This window comes from Fundulus heteroclitus, chromosome 13 (assembly GCF_011125445.2).
Source record: "Fundulus heteroclitus isolate FHET01 chromosome 13, MU-UCD_Fhet_4.1, whole genome shotgun sequence".
Taxonomy (NCBI): Eukaryota; Metazoa; Chordata; class Actinopteri; order Cyprinodontiformes; family Fundulidae; genus Fundulus; species Fundulus heteroclitus.
Window position 1 is genome coordinate 4,155,389 of NC_046373.1, and position 5,367 is coordinate 4,160,755.

Below are 5,367 nucleotides of genomic sequence, written 5' to 3' on the forward strand. Positions count from 1 at the left end.
AACAAAGCTGGTAGAGATTTTGGGCCGCTAATAAGAAGGATTTTCTTTTACTTTTCTAACAAAGTTTTTATTTAAATCATTTAAAATACATATAGATATGTTTTGGAATTTTATTAACCCCACAGGGGGTTTTGAATAAGATTCAAAGAGGCACCTTTAAGATACAATAAGCTTCATAAAATACATCATGCATGAGAAGAAATAGGGGGAACCGCTAAAAGACATCCATTTTGCACCAAAATATTAAGTTACGGGATGAGAGCATAGAGCAGCTTAAGTAATTATGCTAAACCTAAAAGGTTTGACAACTTATATTGGGGATCACATAGAGGGGCCGTTTAAAAGTAAAAGGAATATCGATAAGAACAATGTATGCTATTACATCAATGGGCGATAATTATGATCATTAAAAAACTAGTGGGCGAAAAAGTTAAAGTAGGCATTACAGCAACAGTTAATAGCATAAACGAATGACCTAACGAGTGAGCAAGCTAATTTTTCAATATAAGCAGAATAAACTCTAAACCTTTTAACCTTGTTCAACCGAAGGATAAATTGTGAGTACAACATTTACTGGGTATCTTAAAGTAAGCAGAGGCACAACTAAGAAATTAATTATTAGGATGTAAAGCAACACAAAGGTTAAGGACTTGAATGGGTAAAACTGCAAGTTTAGAATAATGCCTTATTCTAGTAAATACCTTGGGTAAATTAGGATTAAAGCACCAGTGTAAATAGTTTGGAATTGTACGCAGTTACCTAAAAGGTGTGAGGAGACTTAAAAACTATCTGTTTAAACACAAAATAGCACAATAGTTGTTCTTTAACTAAATGTTAAAACATCCAGAAGACAAGAACACATAAACATAGTTTAGCCATCTATTAACCTAGTGGTCTTTTAGACCAGGATAATCTAACGATCGTCCTCTTGTACATGCAGAAAAGTAATGAGGTCAATTAGATTAGTTGGACGTTTGGTATCTGGTCAGGACAGCAGAAGCACTCCTGGACACAAGATGAGGATAACAGCTCCAACATGATATCAATGCATGAAGGTTGGCTCTGAGGAACATCAGAGCTGCAATGGCATCAGACAGTGACACTACTGCTGTGATAAAGAAAATCTTGAAAAGAACTATGCATGACTGCTTTGCTTCACAGGTGATGGAATTCAACTACAAGGTTTCACGAACATGACATGGAGAGGTTGGCGTTCAGGAAACGTACCTAGAACACACTTTTGGACTCTTTGGGGTAAATGGGCTCTAAAGGGGGACACTTAACAGGAGATGAACTGAAAGCCTGGGCTTACGACGAGAGACATTTCAGGCAGGGGGTGTGGACACCCAGGAATTGCTGCTGTGGTTTGAAAATGTCAGAGATTTGTCGCAGGTGGTGGAGTGTTTCGATGACCCAGGCGCTTGGAACCAGGTTGAACAAAGGAGACGACGTCGTGTTCCCACAGGGATTACCTATAACCTAACACTGACTGTGAACAATTTTTGTTTGGGGTTGCTGGGGTTGCCAGAAGGAGCATCGGAGATGACTTTCTCTATCCTGACCAGGTTCACACTTAAAAATGCAAAGAACAAAATTATAGAGGCCAAAACAAATACGGACACAGAGAAGTGTTTATACAAAGAATTCCACTATTCGTCAATTTAAGGTGCAGATACTAAGGCTAAACAAAGAATTAAAAGAAGGGCAAAACTTAAAGCTGATCATTTACCAACGGGTGGTCAATATTTAAGAGGGTTTAAAGGAACTGCACAATTTCTTCAATAATCACAACAGACAGTGATTGATGAAACAAAAAAGCAAATTCTAAAATGGGAATTTTTAATCTGCTGGGACAAGACGGTGCAAACATAAAATAAGGATTTATGGATCACTGGGTGATATAAGATCACAAAGGTAATAATAATAAATGTATGAGAATGTAAGAAAATCACTCGGAGTAATGTCTGCTTAAGGTTTTTCAAGGATAAACTGAACACATGAGAACAAGAACTAGATACTTGTTAAAGGGTTGATTTACTTGGGGATAAAATTATGCTTGGATGTATTATCAATTAAACTAATGTTGAATGACTGAAAAAGGTTTAAAGACCTAGAGCAGTATGGAGCTACTTACATGGTCAGGGGGCGATGTGTTTAATAAGCAACAATGAGTTACTGCTCACAGCATACTACAGTTTAAAGGTTTGTTTCAAACAAGATTCAAACAGGGGGACATAAGATAAAAACCAAGGTCGCTTACAAAAGCTGTCTGTTAAAACAAGCAGAAGGGATTAAAAAATCAAGAATTAATGGGGTTAGAATTGCTCTTCGCTGCATGTCAAGCTGAAAGTGATTCACAGAACTACTTCCTGTCTCCGCCCTGGGCTACACCCACTTCCTGAATAGCAACCAATCACAACTCCGTGTGGGCGAGGGGCATGCACACACTTCCTTTCTCTTAGCTGAGCTTTTCAAAATAAGACAAGAAGTACATAGGGCTGCTTCTTATTAACATCACAACATTATTCTGCAAATATATATAGTGGAGCTTTCTTTTACAAACTTAAGGGTTTTTCTGTTGGACTTTTTAGAAAAATGTGAAGTATTTTGCAGCTGGTTCAGTAAGAAGTTTCTGAAAGGTTTTAGTACAATTCCCTGTGTGCTAGATAAATTGAGATGAACCGTGTCACAGTAGCCATGAAACATATGATGATAAATTTCTATTGCAGAGATCTTTTCAACTGTTGGACAATTGTAAGGTGAGACACATATGGGAAATGCTGCTGCAGATAAAGTTGAACTTTCAGATTTTTCCATTAATATAAGAGTAATGCAAGATCTAATGATTACAGCAAAGGAGGTTAAGCTAAGAGCACAATAATTGTGAAAGGAAATATCTAGATGTGAAAGTGTTTGAAGAAGGTAAATGAAAGAAGGATTGGGAGTCTTGATAAGAACACTAATTACACCTTGTTTCTGTTATCCAACAGTAAACAAGGCCTGGTGTCTGCCAACCATCTCAACAGAGCATTTTACTGGGGATAAAATGCTTATTGCCTAAAAAAGGACAGGACTCTCATTACCATCCAACTAAATCGTTTTTGTCCATGCGGAGGAACCAAGAAAAGGACTGGGGATGAAGAAGCCAGAGACCTCTGATTCCTTATTCTTCAACGGGAGGAGTTGCCTGAAGAGACCCTAAGCGCGATTAGATTATTTTCTGCCTTGTGCCTGAATGGCCTGAAGGCTTCCTTAACTTTGCGTTATTGACGTACAGACTCTTTTTATATCACAAAACTGATTTTTTCCTTTCTCTTCTCCACTGACTTCCATCACCATGTTTGATTTTATGTGTTATGATGTTTATACTGTGATGTTGCATTATGATGATCGCTATGGCTTTATGACTAAGAATGGAAACTCTCTGTTACAGACACACACACCAAGACCTGCAGTTCTTGCTAACTTTTTGCTTTGTTATATAGAGAACCAGGATCTGATGGCTATCACAGATCCATAAGTTACTCGGTAAGGCTAATTTCTAGATTCAATACAGGGTGTCTTCTCGCTCAGATTGGCCCAGAGTGGGAGTGCCCTTGACTGGGGCTCCATCACTTTTTTGCCATTTCTTAGAGATGGTTTTTTGTGATGAAGACTCAGCCTGCCCTCTGATGCCCCCTACTGGTACTCTTGGATTTGTGTGGTATGAAGGCGATGGATCGTTGTCCATAGGAATGGAGAGTGGAGGACCGAGTAGGAGGTTTCTTGGGGTGGGGGTAGAGTAGACGAATTTGGCCTTGATTAAGGTACATCTTTAGCTTATATAGTCTAAAGTAAACTTAAAATAATGTGCGCATAGGAACCTAAAACAGGCCTAGCTCGAATAGTTGAACCCTAAATTGTAGATAAAATGCTTGGACTGTGGGCTTGAGTAAAAAATGCTGAATTATGAAGTATTCATGCTGATTGATGCTAAGATGTTTCCATTGTGGTTTGTCCGGCCCTTTTCTTGGAACTATTTTCGTTGTGATGTGCCTTTGGGGCACACCAACAGGGGGGGCTAACGGACAACTGGACTGTTTTTACAAAGTGCTTTTCAGTCACACCAGCAGAGACTGTGTGACCCCAGAGACTGAACCGCACTATCGACTGCCGTGGAGATCACAGATGGATGGACTCTGGAAGCCGGAAGCTGACGTGATTGGATTGCTTGGACTGGACGGAATGACCGACTGTTCTGGGAGAGGGACAGACTGAGAGCTGTCGTTCCACTGGTTGATCATCTTTGGTGATGTGCCATAATGACACATCATCAGGGGGACTGTTAGGATATCAACAAGGTCAAGTGGAACGAGCTGTTTATCCCAGAACTGCATGGCACACTTAGATGGCACTGACCCAAAAGATTGGCACATATCGATCAGATACCACCCTGGAGGTGACGCAGCTTCCCTGCTGATGTCACAGTTTGGATGTGTACCGCCCTTGTATGGGTGTGTCCCGAGATCCCTTTATAATGTTTGTGTAATGAGCACTCGAGGCCTCCTGCCGATCAGGGGCCCATCAGCGCTGGTGTGACTGTAACTATTTCTCTGTCTTTACTTAGATAAAATATAACTAAAAGCATACTTGTCTGTTTTATGCGTCCTACATTCAAGGTAAAAAGTAAGTGGGAGTCGCCTGACTGGGTAAAACGAACTGGGTCCACCGAGGGTGCTTCACCGTAGTCACGGCACGGTGAAACAGTAACACTGAGCAGCTCCTTCTCAGGGATAATTTCCTCCGGAGAGAAGGGCACTTTGTTGATTTTTCCCAGAAAGAAGATGCTCTGAAGTATCTGTTGAGGAAATAAACAAAAACAAGACACGAACAATAACCTAACCTCCCTAAAACTGTACGACTAGCCTCAGCTTTTTACCCACCTCGTCCACCAGGTGTTTACTTCCGATAGTCTTATTGCACCAATCAACCATCTCCTTGATGATCTTGAAGGCATTTGTTTTGAAATCTTGTTGAATTTTCAGAAATTGTTCTTGTCTGAAACGACACAGAGGGAGCTGTTTATTTTGTCGACCGTAAACGCATCATGACGCAGATGTTTTTTTTTAATGTGATCGGTACACTCACCTGACACGTTCCATATCCTACAGGTGAATTAAACAGAGGAAAGAGAGACGGTCAAGTCGGTGTTTCGCTCCCATGTGGAAAACAAGTATACATCAGAACATAAAGCAGACAGCAAAGGAAAGCTGCTACTCACCATGGCTGCAGCGTAAGAAGGAAACCGAAAGCACAGAGAAACTTTCCCTTAAGGCAACGCCTCAAAATAAAAATAAAAAAATCAACTTTTACAGGCGTCACAAGACG

At 40.3% G+C, this 5,367-nt stretch overlaps 1 long non-coding RNA gene across 1 annotated transcript; it reads right to left on the bottom strand.

The window, feature by feature from the left end:
• Positions 1-4,750: 4,750 nt before the first annotated feature.
• LOC118556509 lies at positions 4,751-5,367 on the bottom strand. The gene is made up of 4 exons (XR_004932233.1): positions 5,261-5,367; positions 5,128-5,144; positions 4,923-5,037; positions 4,751-4,837 (listed from the first exon to the last, which is right to left on the bottom strand). It is a non-coding gene; the product is annotated as an uncharacterized LOC118556509 (long non-coding RNA).